A 22,291-nucleotide genomic window follows, 5' to 3' on the forward strand; every position below is an offset into this window, starting at 1 on the left:
TTCCTATTTCTGCAGGCTTTACAGTCTTCACAACAAGTGATTCTTTACCTAGCCTCATCACTAGTACCCCAACAGAAGAATATGGCAAAAAATCCTCAAAGTCCTCAGACAAGACATTTCCAGTGGACTGTATATTATATCATCTGGTAACTGCTTTGCACACTTTGACACTTTATTAATAAGCCCTACTATTAGTTGCCTATGATTTTCAACAGCAAATGATGTCTGAAGTTCATTTTAACAAAACAAATTCTTTTTTTTCCAGCCTTTCCAGAGCATGTAGGTAACTGTTCATTGTTCACAATATTTTTCACTCTGTGGGACAGAGATCACTAGCAGACCAAAACCCATTATAAAGTAGTCTATGAAAATAATGTAAAAGCAATCCAACAAAGAAACTATGCATGCATATTCCCACACATGCAAGGAAGCAAGCAAAGAAATGCAGGGAAGAAACAAATACAATATTCAGAGTTCAGCAGGTAGCAGTCAGTCTACACAAGATTTTCCAGTACCAAGGGAATAACATGATAGTAGCGTATATTTGAAATAACAGTGTGCAAAACAAACAAGGGGAAGGAAAACCTTTTAGAGCCCGAGCCTAAGAGACAGTTAGTAAGCCACTGATTAAACCTCATTTTAAGAACTAGAATTCTGCAGATAGCTTTGCATAGACTTTTTTCACTGTCTTAGAATCAGTGTCACCAAGTAATGCCTTCGGTCTTTTCGGTGTCAAAGTCCTTATTGTCAGCTCTAACCCAAAATGCTGGAAAGCTTATCTCCTAGAAAACTGAAAATAAATAAATAAGCCCTAAGCTTTTAAATTCAAAGTTTAAAAATATATTTACTCCCACTCTCATTTTGTTTTAAAATGACTGAATCCTCTAAAACTACTGTGAGGGATTCTTAATTCTTACCAGTAAGGATGCCTAAATATTTAAAAGAGCAAACAGGTAACATAAAATTAGGCAAGGAGTTATATCTGTGTAAATGGGAAAGTTTCAATTTTGGACTGTATTATATCTTGCATTCCATCAGCCTCCATTTGCACTATACGGCAGCGTAGGGACTGTTCTCTGGTATGGCATGTGTGTGTTCATCCCACAGCCTGTGTGCATCTGTTGGGATACATGACACGGACACATATAGTCCTTTCCTTCCTCTTGGAGCTTTGTGCTGAATAGCATGGCCAAACCTGGAATCATGCTGTTGGTGTTGGCACTGGAAACTATCACACTAAACTTCACTGCCACATTTCCCTTGCTGGTTTAGAACGTCAAAAGAATCCTTTTATCATTTTGAGTCTAATTAAAGTGAGACAGGGACAGCTCTAAAGGTTATACTTTGTGTTCTGCTCATAGTCCTGACCTCCTTACCTCATTTCCACTATTAATAGATTTGCATTCCTTACACAATAAATGAGGCTAGTCTTGTAAGGGGAGTAGTATCTTTTAATAGCTGCACTGAAATAGTTGGAAGAAAACAGAAGCTTGTAGAACCTAAAGGAGTAGGTTGTGTAATGAATACTCTTCTGTTTTCTCCTGATAGATAGAATAGCAGGTCTAATAAAAGATAATATACGTTGCCTCTCATAAAGCATGCTTCATATCGTCAGTCCATCACATCTTCAACAAACCTACTTTAGACAGGTGACAATTAAAAAGCCAGTTTAAAACCGAGGCTTAGTACTAAAAGATATACTTTCTTGAACATAACCACATAAAAGACTCTTTTGTTTTTCCTTAAATACCAATTAATTCAAATTTCCAGTAGCACCTTTATTTCACAAGTTTCAGCCAGTTTCATCCTCAGGATTTCCTACAACGCATCTATAAGTGATAAATTTCACCAATACTATTTAATCAAGCTCATTATATTTAAAGCCCATAATTTCTGTGTTTTTTTGGGTTTTTTTTTTTTGGTTGGTTGGTTGGTTGGTTGGTTTGGTTTGGTTTGTTTACAAAGGACAAGATTTATCATAGCTAACTCGTGCCATCCACAAGTTAGGGTCCTAAACTTATCTAGTCACCTGGATTCTCTGGTGGAGCAAGAGACAAATATTTTGAGGGGATGAATGATTTGTCTAGGTGTCTAAGGTAGATATGAATAAACATCATCTGAAAGTCAGCCTCCCTCTTTTCTGACTACACAAGGAGCCAAGATAACTTGTTCAGTCTATGGCCTAAATGCAAGGGTCTAGTTCTATGTGAGATGCCCTATCATAACCATGGCTGCTCCAGAAGAGCAAAGATTTCCCTTATGTCATTTGTCATACCTGCCAGCCCTAAGTCAAAATTTTACAAAATGTAGGGCATCTGAAATGACACTGTTAGGGCATCTTGAATGGCACAACATGTCTTTGTTTATGGGAACTGATTCCTACTGTAGATGTCTAACTAAGAGAAAGTAAAATAAAATGAGAGAAATTTTAGCCACAGGAAAAATAGCAAAGTTTGTACAGTTAAAAGATGTTCAGGATAACAGTATAAAGATGAGAGAGAGAAAAGGACAGAAAGCAATTAAGGTAACGCAGCTCCTTCTTTCCTGCTAAGGCAAAGAGAGATCTCTTCACCTGACCAGTTATGTGATCAAAGCTACCCTTCTCCCCAGAGTTCCCTACTTTGGATGCTAAAAAAAAAGCTTGCCTTGTTTCAATCTACTTTAACCAGTGTCAAAACAAACTTACCTTAAAGGTGAGGAATGTGTTTGTTTTCACAGGGTTAGAATATCCTTTGTGTTTGTATCCTGCATCACTCTTGCTGTTGCTAAAGGCAGTGTTAAGCACTTTCTATCTGCAAATTCACAAAGCCATGCATGCCTTCACAAGAACTGCATCTCCACCACAGTCAAAAACACGTTTATAGTTACACATAATCTGTTGACTTGATGTGAATGGACAGCACATGAGAAGTCATGTTTGCCTTTGCATTTGCTATTGCTTTTAGTGCTCACTTTCAAAGAAGGATTTTGCAAAACCACAGCACTTGCCTATTGTTAAAATCTTAAATATCTCACCTTTCCTCTGTTCACTAAGAAAAAGAAACCTAGATTCTGTATTGCTTTATTTGAGAACTTTGTGGATGTGTAGTTTCTGGATGCAGAAAATTGGGTTCTGAATTCATTTCATTTCATTCTTTGGATATACATCTTGATTAGATTATTCTGCATCTAACTCATTTTAAAAAGAGGTGTTAAAAACCACTATCAGATTTCCAAATCTAGTTCACACCCTTTGGCATGCTAAGAATTTTAATATATCTCATACTCCACACTTTATTGTAATAGTTATGAATTCTGTATTCACAATCTATGCTCGTTACTAAGTATGTGATTTAATAGTCAAAGAGAGAACTGCTCTATATCACTTTATATAGTATGAGCCATGTGACAACCATTTCTGTCCTGCAAAATGAATCAGAAATGTCTGCTTTTATTCATTGCAACATGAGTGTTTGAAGGCACTGGAATTATAATAGCATTTTATAACCACGTTTGTGTAAAGATATTTGTTTCTTTTTCTAGTACTTGATAAGAATGCAGTAAATCTAACAGATGGTACATAAAACAGATGTGAACTATGAACACTTGCTTAGAAAATGTGGGATGACATAGGAAAAGATAACACCATCTTCCGCACTTCATGATACTTGCCCCAGTTCAAGAACAGATGTTTTAAAATGAAAGTATTTATTCTAAATTAGCTGGTCCTCCCTGACCCTCTGAGACATTCAACTTCAGTGTAAGTCTTTTATATGCCTCCATATGCTCATTTCAAGTCAGCTTTGCATCTGATGGTACAAAACTCTTCCATTTGTGTACCTGAAACTCCTTTTATATGAAGACCCACATTCAAAAGTGACAGCAAATGCAAGCTACCTGTGCTTTTTGGATGTATGTGCCTGTCCTTTTTGCCAAGAACAAGGGGAGTCTTATTTGCAATAATGCACATAACAAGAGGATCACGGGAAGGCACTCCACAGTAGTTTAGCCAGGCCACATATTCTTTCCAAAAGAACATCTGCCCTTCCTGCTCCATCGTCCTTTCCTTTCATCCAGCTGCTGTTTACAGAGAAAAGGAATCCATTTGGTTTTGCTGAGCGGATCAAAGTGTAGCAGGCTATATATGGCCTGCAGTGGAGGAAAAGAGAGTGGCATGCCATACTACTACACTGACGTAAAGTAATTACAGGCATCAACAGTGCCACATTGACTTTTGCACCTACTGCAGTATTTTAAGCCTGTTTCCAGCATGCTATCAAGTACAGAGTTCAGCAACCAGCAGCCCCAGTCAAAATACGCGTATGTCAGCCACAGGGGGATGGGACACAAAGAACAACCCCAGACACCGACTTAGCAGCTCACCTCTGACTCAGCACTATCTAAGCCACCTGGGCAAATGACAGGACACGTAAGTGTGTGCTAGCAAAGAAGACTCCGTACCCAGCAAAGGAGACAGAAAGGAGAAGTAGCAAGCTTCAACCACACCTGTTTATAGAAAAAAAGGAAACGAAGGTGCTACCCTTATTAACAGATTCTTAGAGTATATTTATTGCATGAAAGTTTCTATTAATTCTGAAGTCCTTCATTACTAAATTTAGCTAGTCTGGGTACTGCCAGCACAGAAAGAGAACTGTGCTCAACTCTGCCAGGCTATGTGAGCACAGATGAGGAGGGGGTAGCATATCCCACTCCCCATACTTTCATTTAAAAGCAAAGACAACAATTCCAAGCTCTCTTAAAGGCTTTGCAAAGAACTGGAGGATACATGTCATTCCTCAAGAAAAATCTACTGCTCAATCAACAATTGTCATCTTCTTTAGAGAAATACAGTAGGACAGATTCTGTCCATGGACTACTCTGAAATAATTCTTGTAGTCCTTGTAGGGATAGGAAGCACATCATAGGAAGACCTCTTGTAAAAAGTGAAGGGACATTTTTGAAAATTCACAGTAGCAAGACGTTTTAACCTGTAAGCTTTCTGCCATCAAAGCATCATGAAGTGTCTGGACTGGAGAACCTGGCCCCTGCAGAGAATAAACTCCACAGAGATGGGTGCACATTTTTGCCAATGTTGTGACTCAAAGCCTGCACAGTAGGTACAAATAAAGAATCATTATGTTACAAAGTCCACCTCTCCTCTTCCTTTCTTAAAGCACTATGCCAATTCCTGAGACATATGTTTCACTTCATCCAGTATAACCCAGTATGATTCAGTATGTGAATTATGGAAACAGCTTCATCTTAGTCATCAGTATCACAAAAAAAGCATAACTGTTTTCCAATGCATTTCATTTTCACTGGCAACTCCCAATTCATGGGGTCTGTAGACTTAACAAAATGTTATTTTGTTAATCCAGTCCTTTTTTTCTTCTTCTTCTTTTTTATTATTTTTCCCCACATCCAACACATCTTCATGCCTTATGAGGCTGTAACAGAATGTTTTAATGAGGCATTAACAGTCTGCTGTATTGGTCCTCCACCCAGCCTACTGTACAGCCTTGGCACAGTGCACAAGACAGACCTTGCTCCTCATCTGACAACGGCAGAAAGCATGCAGAAAGCATGCACAGCCACTGTGCAGCGTGGGCACCGTATCACCCTTCTGCAATTACACCTGGTCCCTTTCTGACCAGCCTAAGAAAAAGCACTAATGTTTTTGATGAAGTCCAAATACATAAACTTCACATTGGCACATACAGACCACTCAAATACATTTCTCATAATTCCCAATAGAAAAAAAAAAAAAAAAAAAAAAAAAAAAAAAAAAAAAAAAAAAGAACCTTGTTTATCTAATAAAGCAAACAATGTGCTTGGAATACACATCTCCTGGAATGAAATAAGCTTTACTTGAAGATTTATATCACTGCACAATCTAAGCAAGGCTAAAAAACAGTGAAATTGCAAGCTAGTTACTATACCCCATGCAGAGAAACCTAGTATTGTTTTATAGACTGGCTTATGGTTAATAACTATGGGAAAGGGTATGATGGGAATGGCATGTTCCAGCTGACATGCACAACTTCAGCTTAAAAGATTATTTTTTTCAGTCATCTGTACAAGAAAACTCATGAAAAAGTCAGGCTAACAAAAAGGAAGGAGGATTTGTTTTAAGGGAAAAAAACATCACTTCCAATGAATGTTTAAGAATCTTTTAGCTCCTCTGGTTTTGATCAACATGAATTGTTTATGAACTGCTCTTAAAACTGACATAGCAAACAAATCTCATCAGAGAATAATACAACACACCACTGAGCTGTAACAAATGATTTCCCTTAGGGTTAGGCTTTGTCGTGTGTCCAGAAAAGACCAAATAAAAACATGTCTTTGCTAAAATAAACTACTTTTTCAAAATTCAGCATCCTTCCCATTCACCAAGCTTTTATTTTTGAAGCAAGAATTCGCTTTCTTTTTGGTTTACATGCTGATTACAGCTTTCAACAAATGCCAGTAAGAACTAAGCAACTTCACCAGACTCCTCAGACGATGTTTCATCTGGCTGTATAACAGCTGTATATGCTATTAGAAACTCAGAAGCCCCAGGTTTATGATTAACAATTTAATGCAAGTTACGTCACGGAAGAGGCACCTTGTGCAATCTTTTTACATGATTTACTGTACACAGTATTCATTCCAATGTGAGTTGTAAGTCATCCATGAATAAGTCCTGAAGAACTAGAGGAAGCTGTAAGCAATATACGTGCCATCCTGACAAGAATGAACATTTGTGATTTGTGAATAATTTAGTATTTTAATCTTTAAGTTTGGGGTTTCCAAACTTAAAGTGTAATCATCATTAAGTGTAATCATCAGAAGCCTTCAGACTTCTGATATAATCTTTTACATTTCCAAGATGCATAATGGCCTTTTGGCCAAATTTCTTCCAAACTGCTGTCTTTGTTAGTGCTTGCTGCAGAAATTTATTACTAACACATTCATAGCTTGTGATGGCAGAATGATGAACTTCTGTCAAAGCTAGGGTTTAACATGATCATGCCCAGATTTAACAATAAATAACTTCATATGTATGTATGACCTCACTAGATTCTTATCTCTTATGACTTCTCCTTTTCCCTCACCTGGGACTGTTTTTATATTATATACATAAGGTTACTCAAGCATTTGAATGAAAGAGGATTTAATTCAAATCAGTCGTTTGCAGCAACATTCATAATAAAAAAAAAAATGTTAAAAGCAGCAGCTGTGACAGAAGTTTTCAGGATGTATTTTAAATGGAAGATCACTGATGAACTGATAGAAAATGAACCGTGCTTGGGGGACTATGATAAAAAGACACAAATATTTGCCATCAGAAACAAACACAGTAAATATATTATTCAGTAAATACGGGCATCACTAATACAAGTGTAAAGCATTATCATTCACTTCCTTTGAAAAATGTGAAAAATTCTCAAACCTCTTCCATTGGAGAAAGCATTGCTACAGCTACCTTTCACTCACTGGCCTGTAAATTTTTTTTGCTCTTAGTTTATGGACAATTTTTGAATTACAAACCTGATAGCAGTGGGACATTTATTTCACCGTACACATAAAAAGTGAGTTACACATCACAATATGAGCAATGCATTGTATGCCTGCTATATTAAATATTATAATGCCTGGTGTATTAAACTTTATACTACAGCAGAGAAATGAGATCTGTCCATTTAAAACCTGTAGGCAGACTCCAAATATTACCACAGTTTCTTAATGAAAGTAAGAATAGCCAAACTTGTTTTGAGACATCATGTCCTCTTCATCCATAAAGTGCTTAACTCAAACATCTCTTATCACACCAGACTTGTCAGACCTCAGGGATTCCCTTGGCATCAGGAATTTTGGCTCAATAAAGCAATCAAATGGATGGAAATCTGATAGGTCACTGATCAATTTGTTCTCTGGGATGCTCAAATTGTCCTCAAGTCTGCTGAATTTGACTTATGTGAGTGATCCCTGTTGTACTGAGGAAATTCTCAGAGAGCATGGAGCTGCCAGAGTATGCTTTCACCATCTCCTGTAATGGCCCTCTTCTATTGGAAGTGGCACAGACAGAAGGCAGCGTGAACTCTCTGCTGGTACAAATCCCAAGTGCACTAGTGACCAGCCTGATATGGGATGGCCACAGGCCCACAGCCACCAAGTGGAGCTTTCTACTAGCCTCAGCCTGACTGTAAACTTACCCTGCTGCAGCATTTGTGTAAGCTGCCAATGATCAGTTCTGCTTTATACTGTATTCAGCTGATGTTAATCATGGTAGGTGAAATTGTCAGGAATGATTTACGGCACACCTGCACAACTGGAGTAGTGATAGAAATCTGCACACAGAAAGTGTGCCATTGCTAGTGTTTTTTCCAGGAAGCAACTGAGTCTCAGTGTGAGGATCTAATTTTCCTTTACATAATTACTCTAAATGCAATGTTTTGGCAGACATTGCCAGCTGCAGCTACACACTGTATTTCACAAAACTCAAATTCTGATCTGATAACGTAGCTCAATTTTCCACTGCCTGCTCACTGACCTATGACTTTCCATATGGTTTCCCTTAAAGCCTTAATGTAGCTGTGATCTTCTGGTATGTCTATTTGTACATAGCAGCGTATGCAGTCGAACCACAAATGAATACAGCAGGGATATTCCAGACAGGCAGACATAAAATTGTGTTATTATATACACACACATGTATGTACATATACAAAGACTGACAGAGCCAGGCACATAGCATAAAACCTAAGAATCAGAGTCAGAAGATAATGGTTGGATCAGGATCAGGATCGCACTGCCAGGCCTTATGGTGAAGGAAAATGATATGACCACGTTCAGTGTTCTTTCAAACGGCCTGTTCATTAGGGCAGAGAGGGAAGACTGTCAACTTAAATCCTAGAAGAATTAGATGCAATACCTGAATCTCAACAAACGTGTAAGCTATCTTCTTCCAAGTCTGATGGTCCTGTTCCCAATGGATTCCAAAGACAATAATTTCTCTCACCCTGCTCCTGGGCTCAAAGTAATTCCCTATTTCACACAGAAATGGCCTTTTTTGAGTCTGACTGAAGTATTATGCTTTAGCATTAATAATTATGCAAGTGAGGGGCTAGGTGGGGCTACCAATGGTACAGGACATAAGTGTATCACTGTATAACTCCAGCATTTCTAAGATATTTACTTAGCTTTATCCAGATTAATAGCACTGAGAAAAAATAATGCTGATAAGAGATCCCCCCAGCCACAAGTTCCTTCTGACCTATTACTACAACAGTTCCTCTCCTCATTATTCTTATGTAGGTTCTTCCCAGGTAACATTATTTCTGCCCAGGATCACTAAATACAAAACGTGTAAGTAAAGAATAATCAAATTACATGCCATTTTATACAGTATCATTTAGGGAAAAAATTATTTGGAATGTAATTTAAAGCCTATGGAGTCAAATTGTCATGTTTGTTCTGGATTCATAAGCACTGTCTTAGGTTTGGCTAATGTGTTTTTGGTGTTTTGTTTTGTTTGTTTGTTTTTTCACGAGGTAGAACAACTCTGCCAGAGAGAGATTTAAGACTTAACCAGAAATTCATGATAAAAAAATTCCCCTTGCTGTAATGAGGGGTCACCTGGGCTGAGTAAAGGTAATAGCCAGAATTCCAAAGACTGGTTATCCACCTGGAGTACCTTAATTTTGGGATGTCAAATTTGAGACATCTTGAAAAGACTGGGTTTTAAAAGGACAGGTGTTCCACGTTTTTCAGAAAGAAAGTTCCATGATGGTCACTAAAAGTAATGAGCCAGTAAATCTTGGAAAAAAAGTGCTTTATTGCAAGAAGAAAGATTGTTTACATTATGGGAAAATGTCCTTTTTCCATTTTGCATATGGTATTTGAAAACCCTGCCAGCATCTGCAGAACATATGTGTTTTAATGACTGTACAGGAAAAGGCAGCTGTAAGGAAACTGATAGCTATGAAATTCTAAATTAAATTTTACATAAGATACCTTTATTAGTGGCTGGAAGCTTCTGTATTTAGAGGAAACACTCCGTCTCTCTGTGTCCATCTGAGCTGCCTTAGGATCATGATATAGCAATAACTATAGCAGATGTCACTAGATTTATACATAGATGGATTATGTTATTCCCCTAGTTAGTTTACAGCTGCTTTATGCTATGCTGCACCCAGTTATTGTGTGCAACTAAATAAAAATGTCATCAAAGGCCTCCCTCTGTGACGACAAATGGTGCTAAAAAGGTGCGTGGTTTATTGGAGGGTGGGGAGGGGAGGGCAGGGCAGGTTGAGGGGTGCAAGCCACCTTTAGTGTCTCTCTAAGATAAACTGTGTTTACGTTTCCCCAGCATCCAGCATGCAATGACCTTGGAGCCCTACTATTCTCTCAGTGACTGTCTGTCAGTGGTGAAGCCAGACACAGTACAAGTACTCAGGTAGTTGTGCTCTCTGCTGCAGAAAGCCAGATAGCAAAGGACAGTGCCAGGCTATCCTTCACTTTTAAGAGGATAATGTACCAGACTATACATCCCTTTGTCTCTGTGCCTTTCTTTTGGTACCTCTTACTCCTTGCACACAACTGCAGAACTGCTTAGGAATGCATTACCATCCACAGCTGCTTCACCACCTCTGTGTCCTACCACTCCTCAGATTCTACATCATTACTGGAATCCCTCCAACAGCCTACAGAAACATGAAGCTTCCTGTCGTATGCCCTTTCTGTTAACTCTCTGCATTACATCTGCTCCCTCTGAAAGATTTTTTTTCCTGGCAGGTATACATTTTTAAACTGTTGTAACAAAACTACTCAATCTGCTCCTTTTTTTTTTGGGGGGGGGGGGCTGTTTTTGTTTGTTTGTTTTTGTTTTGTTTGTTTATTTTTCTCTATTTAACTGTGCCCAGCTGCACAAGCATCATATATCCTAGATGTCCAAAACAAACTGTTTATACCCAGCTACCTTCTAAAGGATGACAAAACATGCAATTCCTGCCCCTTGATAACAATCAGATGAAATAACCTAGACATTCAAGGCTTTGAATATCACTAACTCCAAGAGACCAGAGACTGGCACCAAACTATGTATCTTAGCTGCACAAGACTGCAAAAGGGATATTACTTCCCAATTCTGCATGAAGGGCAGCCAGAAAGAATACCAGTTGGTGAAACCCAGTCATTTCAAGTAAACTAGTGTTCTAGCACCACAGGAAAATCTTGATAGACAGTCAGCATGTGTGACTTCTGGATGTACTGATAATTTGGAAATGCTCGACAGAGTACTTTTCAAGAACATCATGTATAAAATAAAAAAAAAAAGTTTTCCAACCATAATGGCAAGAACATGAATGCTGTGTAAAGAATTCAGTGGCTACTGACATGCTGAGAGCACTTCACTGACTAAAACAGGAACTGAAAAAAAATGCAGAGATTCCCTGCCTCTGAGCTTAAGGTTTAAACTCATTTCTTTTAGCTACTATACAGTGATAGCAGTGCAGACATCGTTGGCAGAATCAGCCCATTAAGCCCCTGAGCTCCATGTAGAAAAGAATCTTTCAGTCACCCATTAGCATCATCTTCGGACCACCAAAATATTGGCTATCTTGTTTATTTATGTACATCAAAATCCTGGACACATTTCAGCATCTTACTGCAGAGAAAAGACCTTTTCTTTCCTGTTAAGGTGTCTTGCTTTGTTATACAAATACAGTACCCATAAAGCAAATATATCGGGTCCCTCCATGACCATGCAAAGAAACACGCTATTTTATAAAATACAGCCACATTCCCAGCTCTCCTCCTCTGCCTGTCACCTTAGGAGAAACATGAACAGACAGGTCCTGGGTCCCAGCCCCTTTCCTTTGCCTTCCTGAACACCTGGGCAAACACTCAGCATGTCATCATATCTGCTAGGAACCCAGCTGCAGCCAACAAGCCCAAGTCCTTGTTTTCTAATGCAACACTGAAGACATACTCAAGAGCCTACCCTTCACCTTCCCCCTCCCTTTTCTTCTCCCCACAACTGGAAACTCTTCTGACTGAGTATGATACCACTTATATTTATTGCACAAGATGCACCTGAATGCCAGTCAAAATGTTTAACCTTCCATTCACCCACACACTCTGAGACACATAATCTTCTTCAAACAGTCACCCTATGATTTGCAGGTAGGGAAAAAGCGAATGGTGAGGCAGCAAAATAAGTACTAGGCTTAAAATGAACTCAACTGAAACGTTCTGTAAGCAGGTGTTGCTAAACAGCAAAGTCCTTGTTTGCAATACACGTTATTTTACCTTCAACCCACAGTGATTTTATCACACCTCACTTGTAAATTCTGAGAATGAATTCTTACAAACCCAAAGCCTTCAGTTATTCACACTGACAAAGCCGTTGTTACAGATGTTGTCCTGCTGAATCTGTTAGGGCTGACACAATGCCTGTACTTGTTCATCAGCATAAATAAGGCACAAAAAATGTGCCAGCTATTCCCATAGAACATGGACAGGAGGTCTTCATCACACATACACAGGAAGCCTACGCTGCTCCAGAACTGAAAGCAGCGGAACCACATCAGCCCAAGTCAGCATTTGAGCTAATAAGCCCATGGCAATATTCTTACTGATACCTAAGCTATTTGGCAGGCTGCTGCTGCTGCATTGCACCAGGCAACAAAACAAATTGGGCTTTAGCTCAGAAGCCCCAATCCATTACACAGTGGAGATGAAAGATGCAGCATATTTCATCGGAACCCAGGCTAGTGAGAAAAGAATCCCTTAAAAAGCAATTGGTCCTAGGGCATGACACTTACTTTATATTTAAACCATTTAGCCAATTTCAGACAACAAATATCCCAACTGTGGGAAAATTCTTGTCACAGTGCAGACACTACTAAATTCCTAGAACATGCAAATGTGAAATTGGAACTTTCTCAGTTCTCAGAGGAAGAATTCTCTCACAGAATTCAACAGAGATGCATAAACCAGACAAGATGCCCTAGCAGAGTCGCAGAAGTGCTCACTTACTTCCCTTCCTGGTAGCCTTCTAACTGCAAAAATGACAGCTCTGTTCTCCAAGTGTGAAACAGCAACCACTGAAGACACCACGTTTATCATCATTTCTCAGATTTCTACCGATTTGAGCCACGGGCCTTTTTGCTTTCTTTGCCTCTTTCTGCCACTAAAAAGTAGACATGAATCTATATCATCATCACTGCAGAATTAGCAGTGCTGCTTGCTTTTCATTCTCAGATCAATTATCAATAAATAATTAACAAGAGTGCTTGAAGCTCAGAAATAGACTGAAAACTGAAATGTTTTCAGATGAATGCATGTGCTTTATCAATCAATTTTACCGTGGCCAATCACAAAACATTTCTTAAATATTTCTTACCTCTCTTTCTAATGGTCCACATTATACTAAAATACAAATGCCCTTGCCAAATAATGCAGAAAGTCAATAATGTCACGATGTCACTAAGGCTTTTATTTTACTTTTTTTACTTCATAGACCAATTCCAGTCTAAAAAATAAACAAGTCATATAACTTCCACAAAACCCCAAATTTTAAGAACAACAGGGCTTTCAGCTATGGATTTCATCAAGTTTTTCACTGTATTTTCTGTTCTTAGGAGTCACAATATGTAACAGAACAAATGACATGACAGAAAAGACAAGGGTCCAGATTGCCATGTTATCTTTCAATATAGAGACAGTATAGATTCAGGGATGGAAAGGAAGGAAATTCCACAGCTGGAAATACTGATGCTGATTTCCTATCTTTGACTTGCTAGAGTAAGTTCTTGTAAATGAAGTGCTCCCAGGAACACAGTCTGTGACCTGCCGATCAAAAGAACAGCCTCAAAGACTCAGCTTACAGAAGTGTTCCTTCCCCATACTAGGCAGGGAATGTGCATGTCAGTACACAGCTGCAAGGTGAAATCCCTTTCCATATTAGAGAATCTTGATGCCCTGTAGGATCTGCTGTAGTACCACGACTGCCAGGCCTTCATCCTTGAAGCCCAGAGTCTGACCATTTATCTGAAGATTCACTGACAGCCTTTACCACCCTGGTGTCACAACTCAAAATTTTAATTAAGGAAACCGGGAATAACTGAGAGATGGCTTCCTGTGGTGGTGCAGCCCCTATACTCACAGAGCAATGCAGAATGTCTTACTTTAACCTGAGGGCTGGTTTGGGGTTCTCTTTAAAACAAAACTTCTGTTGAAAAAACGTTACCTAAACAACCACATTTTATTTTAGCTGGTAAACGTGAGAAAGAACAAAAAAGTGAAAACAGACAGAATAGACAACATTAGCAGTCAGAAGAATGAACATCATACGTGTTTACAGTTAAATTTCCTTTTCTGAACAGTAACCTATTATCGGGTCTAGAAAGGATGTGTACATGAGGTTCAAAGACTTGACATTTAAATGTAATTGCAATAACATATTGTACCAGCTAGAGAGCTACAAAAAAAAAAACAGTGGTGCCTTTTCAGGTATATCTGTATCTATTTTTGTATGCATATCATATTCTGAGATGGCAGAAGGAGAAGGCACTGTTTTTCCTACAGTTATACAGACTGGTTTGTTCTGGCCAAAGTCCTTAGGAACCGTGAAAGGCATTTGTCAGGACAGAAACAAAATCATACTTTACACCCATAGTTGTTTCTTGTAACTACTGAACAGGATAAATGAGGGTGAGGGGGGCAAGCACGGCAGCTCCAGTACATGTTCCAGAGTTGTTTTCCAGCAAGCAGTATTTGAACTGACATGCACAGTCACTACAAAAAAAGATGCTTACTTGAGACTGATGCTTAGGTGAGGCTCCCACACACTGTATACAGAAGGGGTTCAGTGGCAGGAGGTGATAGGGGTTGGAGGCAATGTGCTAATTGTCATCTCCCTCACTGGTCCCAGATCAGGAGCAAAGGCATGTGAAACAATCTGATATTCGTATCACACTAAAATTAGGAAGGGAAACAAAACTCTCTTTTTCTTGGGAATTGACTGCTCCCTGCAAGAATCTGCATCATCAAACAAGTAATTTGATTAAACCCAGTGTATGTTTTCAGCTAACGAATATTTAATTCACAATGGACCTACTCTCCATCAAGTTGCATCTGGTCATTTGTTCTTCATGAAGCAGAATAAAACCGTGCTCTTCTGGTTTGGCCACATTTCATACTCACTGCATGGTGAAAGGTTATGCTGAAAGGTTGCTGAGAACCAAGTCCAGAAGTCCAGGTGGTATTTCAGGCCTTGGCTTGTTATACTGAGGATTTGCTAGGAATGCAGCTACATTGGTGCAAATCCTCGGTATTGGCAGAGTAAACGACTGTACACATTACACATTGTTGCAATCCACCTTGGATTCTAACAGAGGTTAAATTCTGCAACTCAGGCAAGACAGAGGAAGATTCTAGGGACACAATGCTTTTACTAAACATCGCAGGGCACACGGCCCCACGCAAATGGAGATTTAGTCCCTTCTCATTCCCCATAGTAAATCTATCCCTGAGCTCTGCAGTTCCGGTGTAGGAAATGCATGGGATAGGAATTTTTGATCAGTTCTTGCTCTGAGTTTTACATCTGAACTTGAGGCTGGATAAGCTTCAGACAATCTAACACTCTACATTACTTTATGATTCTTTTTGCCTGAATCAATTTGGTTTTATTACTAAGTAACATAAAAATTCCTTGCTCGATTTTATGCTTTCCAGAAGACTAGCTAGGGGTGGTTGATTGCATTCACTGACTGTTTAATGAAACCATGGGAATTAACGAGGAAAAAGGTTTGTCTTCTCTATCCTCCTCACATAATATTAATGTTCTTTCCAGAGTTCTTCGGAGTGTATTCTTCGTAGGTTTGTCCAAGATGGTTATAAGCTTTTTTATTTAACAAGAAGGAGCTGTATGAAAACACCACTTTGAGTAATGCTGGATAAACAGAAACCATCCGTCAAAGCAGAGTAAGTACAATTTTATTTGTAAGAACCACTAGACCTCAGGAATTCTGCTGTCATTTCAATCCTGCCCATTTCTGAGCCCTAAAGCAATGAGAGATTCAAGTAGGGATGGATTCCCTCTGCTCTGCGCAAAGTAGACTTTCTGTGTTATAGGTTTGGTATTTCTCCAGCCTAACTAGTATTTCTGCTTAGGCTAAAATATTTCACTGTTACAAAAACCAGTCAGTGAAATCCTTTCTCTCTCATGTAGTTTCCAAGCCAGCATCTTTACTCAGCCAAACCTCTTCCAGTCTTACGTAGAAGATTTCCCTAGCACACAATCACAAAGTGATTCACAGCAGTCATTGCTTCAGTGTTAGAATATTATGTTTATAACAGCCTATAAAGATGATGTAAACAGCAAAATGCTGTAGTATGCCTTCTGATGTCTCATTCAGCTGCTGGTCTGCTCACAACTCCCACTGAACTATGCATAGTGTTTTACATGTAGGCTTGCCAAAACCTTGTAGGAAAGAACTAAAACCTCTCACTCCTCTGGAATGATTTGTTGTATTACAGCTTAAAGACATCACAAGGCTTTCTAGGAAAGACTCTAAAAATCCTGAGTAGCTGAATCACTGCGATTTGGATGCCCTACGGGACATAAGGTCATTGTGATCTTTGCCACACAAAGCTGTGGAGAACAGGAGTTTCACCTGCCTTACTACCAAATGCTGGGATGGGAATGTAACCCAGAGCTGGACACAGCCTGCGGAAGGCTATGGGCAGTCAGAGAGAACTCAACAATGGGACATCATTATCTGAAGCCTATTCTTGCCTGATAAGGTAGTAAAGGGCTACAGTAGCCACAGCCATAACCCCAAGACTACATTTGTGGCAATAGAGAGTAAAATATTAAAAGTATCCCAATGAATTGTAGCATAATGAGCCATTGGCTTTCAGACTTAACTGGAAAGGCTAGGGGCATCACTGCCCCGACCTGCTCATTGTCACTTCCCATATATGACTGCCCTGGTCACCACTGCTCAGACTGCAGAACCGAGTAGACAAACCTTCCTATTCTACCACAGCACAAAGGCTTTGTTCACTTCCAGCACGACATCATGCTTCCAGGCACTGTTTGAAAACAGGTGTTAGGACTTTCAGAAAGTTCACTCAGTCTAACTCCACCTTATGTGCTTAGTGGGTGCTGAAGAAAAGGACACGTATTAATCACCACAGATCAGATTTTATATCACTTTTCTACAGAACAAAAACCTCTCCCAAATCTATTATCTCCAGACATGAGTCATCGGGAGCTACGTTAGTAAGAATAACGTAACTGCAGTTCATGTACTATGGTGTAGCAACAAAAGAACTCTTAACCATAAATACTTTTGTCACCACTGTATCTGTGAATGGGGAGCAATGTAATCACAGTCTTGACATCATGACTGGTATCAGCCTGTCTTGTGACTGAGTTCAAGAGATACTGTCACAAAAATTACACAACTGTCAGCCAATGATTATTCTTAACAGCAAATTTAATAACTTACTTAGGTGCCCATTCCTGGAAGCCTGGAACTTACACAGCTTCTGATCATCTAGTCCATGTCCACTTTGAAGGATAGTATCACATCCTGCATGTCTGCTCACAGCTTCAGGACCTGCAATTTTGCACAAAAAGAAGCTGTATTTAAAAGCATAAATGAATCTACAAAAATCAATGAGGATCATAAATCAAAGTTTGTAAAAACAAATGTGCTGTAAAGATTTCCATAGTACTGTTTAACAGTAGGTTAAGGCTGAAACAGGACAATCATACTTTAGAAAACAGATGAATTACTAAATGCTTGCTTTCTTCTGAATTAAACGTGTAACCTTAGTATCCAAGGCACAATTTTAATGTAAAAAGATATCCTCTACCAGGTAACTATAGGCCAGCGAGGAAACAACTTGACAGTTTAAAAATTAAGTGCAACACCAGTTTCTGATAACTTACAAAACATATTTTATTAATTAACAGACAAAGATTCCACAGCTTCCTTCACATAACCTTTGTATCTCTGTGTTTGCTAGAAAAAAAAATCTAACAAACTTTTGGCATCTTGATATTGTGGTATCAAAATACATTTAGCATTCTCTTGTAATAAATTAACAATTAGCCTGATTTAAAGGAAATATATCTTGGAAATGTATCAAATTGTATTACTCTCAATATCCATGAAAAGCTGGTGTGCCTAGAAAGACAATAGCTATTACCATTTACTTTATCATAATATCCCGGTACATCATGCAATCAGTGATTAAGAAATCATTGATTAATCTTATAGCGTAGTCTTTAAGTGTCTTTTCACGACTACTCACATTATGCAGTTTCCTATTTCATCCCTATGATCCAAAGGCTTTTGCAAAGATGGAGAGCTTATGCTCCAGTTGATGGACAGACCCAAACAGCCAGATTCTCTTTGTTGCTTTCTACAGGCTATTTGCACTGGTTTTGAAGTACTTATCAAGCTACCTGGCCTAGCCATATATTCCCATTAAGTCTTGAAGTGAATTGTCAGTCACAATTCCCAGGATATCCGGCCTTTGCAGGCATGAGAAAGTAAGTGAATGAACTACCCTTAGCCTAACCGTTTTCTCCCCAGTAGCACTGAGAAGCTTGCTTGTGCTGTACCTCGTCTGGGATTAAACATGGGAGTTCAATTTCCAGAGCTGTCAGTCACACACTTTTCACACACCTTAAATTCATTTTCAAGTGCTAAAAGAAAGGCAAGAAATAGAAGCAAGTTATTCAGTGTTCACAAAAAGCAGCTGATTTAAAGCAATTTATATAACCTGTTGCATGGGTTGGCTTTTATCTTACATGAGTTTACTTAGCAGAGCTAAAAATATTAGCCAATACAAGGTTTGAGGCCATCTTCTGAACAGACGCAGATGATAACCTTGTGAGCTCTGCTGTCTGCTCCAATTGCCTTGCAAATAATAGTGTGTTTCCAGCGTGAGTTACAGGAATTTAGACTGCACGTACTCATTGAAATTGCACAACTATGTGCTTCTGCACTCACATGCTGTGGAAGCACCATGGAAGCTTCCTTACTGGGTTTTTAAACATGGGTTACCAAAACTCTGAATAAACTCTACCCAAGCAAAATAATCCTTCCATTTCTAGGGAATAACTGTGGCCCAACAACGTTTATTTTCCCTTGATACCACACAACCAACAAAGGTAATTTGATTTCAGAATTTATTCAAAATATTAACATTTAGGGAAGTTGTTAGCACCTTTTCTTTTTGTTCCCTTAGTAAGGTGCTCACAGTAATACCTTGTTCCTGAAATCTTGTGATTATTTTCCCATGTGTTTTTTTGTTTGTTTGTTTGTTTTTGTTTTTCAAAGTTACAGCACAGGGTATGCTGGTGCTTGGCAGTACTCCACGGCAATGATGTATGTGCTGGAGGCCGACTAGCCAAGGCTGCACGGCACTCCACACAGGCTAATCCACCCTGCTGCACCATACAACATATGCATGACGCTGCTGATAGCAAGTAAGGCTGTTCAGGCCCTCGTGACTACACAGGAAAGCACGTGGAATATAACGCATCAAAATCAGAAAGCAAATTCCATGAACTCCACTTTTGCTGTGGTTTATGTGATTTGGGGCATAGACTTGTTAGTTCTAAACAGAAGCGTGGCTGAGTTCTGCCACTGAAATGGGGGAGCATTTTGACAGCAAACCTTTAATGCTGCTAGCTTGAGTTGCCTTTAGACCCTTTATCTTCTTTTTTTTTTCCTCAGAGTACACATGCTGTCAGTAACCCTCGATAACCAACATTAAACGCACCTGCTGAGAGACACAAAACACCAGCAGGTGCACCAAGGCTGAATCCCCCCACCAGTCCTCCAAACTCCCTCTGAGCCCCCAGACAGAAAGATCCAAGGCTGACAATCAGGACACCAGGTAAGCTGAGATGGCTCCGCGTCTGCCAGAGCACTGGGCCATTCCCTGACCTGTAACTAAGCCATACTCTCCACAACCCTCTGAGATACTGCACAAAGCTTGGCTGTTTGTGGTTTCCCTCAGCTGCTCTCTTTAGAGTTCTGTCTGTGCCCCGTTGGTACAGAGGTCACGCTCAGCAAGGACGAGGTGGCAGAACACTCACCGCTCCTCTTTAGCTGGGATTCAGCTTCAGCACCAAAACACGTGAGGAAACTGAGGCGAACACCCGAGTTTATTCAGCTGACAGAAACGTTCAACGCAGACACACCCCGCAGGGGGATTCAGCCCCTCACGGGCCTCCTGCCCCCCGCGGTGCCCAGGAGGGCGCGGGGGCCTCGGCAGGGACCCGCAGCAGCCCCCCTGCCCTGGCTGCCCCGCGACGTTCCCTCAGGCAGGCGGCGCGGCGCGGCGGGGCCATGACGCCTCACCTGAGGCGAGGGGCGAGGCGGGAAGAGCGAGGCGGGAAGGGCGAGGCGGGAACCGCCGTCGCGCGCCGCTCCCCCCTCAACGGCCCCTAACGGCCCTAACGGCCCCGCGTGCTCCAGCGCGCTCACGTGACGGCTCTGCCCGCCCAGGGGCCGCTTGGCGGGGCCGGGCCGCTGAGGAGAAGGCGGCGGCGGCGGCTGGCGCTGAGGTGAGAGGAGAAGAGGGGAGGTGAGGGGAGGCAGCGGGGCCTGGGGCAGGCGGGGAGGGAGGCGCCGCGGTGCGGGGCTGCTCGGGAGCGCCGGGAGGGAGCCGGGGGAGGCCGGGGCGGCTCCGCTGCGCTCCGCTCCGCTCCGCTCCGTACGGGCGGCTGAGGAGGGGAGCCTGGGGAGCCGGCACCTGCCCGGCCTCAGTCCCCGCCTGGCCGCGGCCGGGCTCCGGGCGCTGACGGCTCCTCCGGGTGCCGCTGCCGCTCTCTTCGATTCCTCTTGAAGTATTTTATTCATTTTGTTTATTTCTCCGGGTGAGCGCGGTGTAGGTACTGCACTGGGACGCTTAGCGGTACGTCTGGTGTGACTTGGATTCGTTGGTGAAGAGGGCTGCCGTATGCGATTTGCCCTGTTTGCCCCTGTCGGTTTGAAAACTTGATGGGCTAAATTAAAATCTCTTCATGTTTCTCTTCCTGGGTGTTAATCTGGCACGTTCACCTTAAAAATGTAACTTTTTTTCTCACGTAGATTCTCCGGGCAGTTTCTGAATGGACTTTGTTTGAAAAGCAATTTGCTGAATTAACGTAGCGTGCACAAAGATAACTTGAGTTGACGTACTAGCGGAGTAGCATCTATCGCATGAGCAAAAATGGAATGTTCCTGCCCCTGGGTTCCTTTTTAATCTTAAATTATTAATGGATCTCTGCGTTACACAAAGGAAATTTGCAGCAGGCACTGAGCACAAATGCATGTAGAGAACCAGATGTAAGAGGAGCTGGTTGTGCAGAAGGACGTGTCTCCAAAAAAAAATGAAGGCAGAGAGCCCATCCTGTTACTGACAGTTGTTGGGGACCTCTTGGGGAGCAACAGCAGGCTCTGCCCTGCCCAGTTCTTTTGTAGCTCTCAGAAAAGAGGAATGAGAAAAAGGCAAAACTTTTCCAGAACTGGGGAGCACGGGACTTAACGTACTGTTGAGCAGCTATTATCTGAGTCACTGTGAGTGCTCCTACTGTAGCATGTTAATGTCTAGAGTAGGTACCCCATCATGGTACCCCATCTTCTTTTAGAACCTGATTGTCAAGTTGAATAAGTATGTACATGTGATCAGTTCCTTTTCTCTAGGTAATCGATACAGGAAAAAAATCCTTCATCTCCAAGGGAGACCTCGGGTAAAGACACATTTGTCGATACTGACGTAGGAAAGGTGAAACGCTAACATTTACCAGGGTTCTGGATGATTAAAGGTTTGAAAATGTGTTTGGAGGAAATGTTGGCTTAGATATCAATGGGAAGTAAGATTTCTAGTGTCTGTTCAACCATGTAATGTACAGTAAGTGAGGTGTGTCACAGAAAAGATTGTAACAGTGAACTCACGTTCTGCACTTTGTTTTACGTGAACTTTTTTCAGTATTTGGAATTTTAAAGGGAAAAGGTTGAAATGAGAGTATTAAAGCAGAAAAATATTTATAACCAGTTATTTTTCTTCCATGTAATACATTAAAGCTTGGTGAAGAAATTTTGGGCAGATATACTAGAAAACTGTGATCTTATGGAAACATAAATAGGTGAAGGTGACAGTCTGGTAGAAAGAAGCTGTTATGTAGTTTGAGAGGATAAAGTTCTGCAATATTGTTAGTTTCATAATAATCTTTTCCAAAAAAAAATGGGGGAAGAGAAAAGATTGGATCACCATAGGCTACCAAATAACCCGAAGTTGAGGCTGGGATGGG

At 40.6% G+C, this 22,291-nt stretch overlaps 2 protein-coding genes across 5 annotated transcripts in view; one reads left to right on the plus strand and one right to left on the minus strand.

The window, feature by feature from the left end:
* The window catches only part of CABCOCO1 (ciliary associated calcium binding coiled-coil 1), a 263,070-nt gene extending 242,838 nt beyond the window's left edge, over positions 1–20,232 (minus strand). Inside the window, exons 1-3 of the mRNA XM_068689322.1 lie at positions 20,093–20,232; positions 18,608–18,691; positions 17,484–17,594 (exon numbers count right to left, since the gene is read on the minus strand). The gene's annotated coding sequence lies outside the window, so the exon portion shown is untranslated. The remainder of the gene's footprint in view (positions 1–17,483; positions 17,595–18,607; positions 18,692–20,092) is intronic.
* RHOBTB1 (Rho related BTB domain containing 1) overlaps positions 19,835–22,291 on the plus strand; it is a 51,406-nt gene continuing 48,949 nt past the window's right edge. For 2 of the 4 annotated variants that reach the window (XM_068689311.1, XM_068689318.1), the window contains exon 1: positions 20,444–20,563. The gene's annotated coding sequence lies outside the window, so the exon portion shown is untranslated. Of the gene's footprint in view, positions 19,891–20,443; positions 20,564–20,697; positions 20,914–22,291 lie in introns of those variants that run through there. The other 2 variants (XM_068689312.1, XM_068689313.1) reach the window with 2 other exon arrangements.

Source organism: Anas acuta, chromosome 7 (genome assembly GCF_963932015.1).
Source record: "Anas acuta chromosome 7, bAnaAcu1.1, whole genome shotgun sequence".
Lineage (NCBI taxonomy): Eukaryota > Metazoa > Chordata > Aves > Anseriformes > Anatidae > Anas > Anas acuta.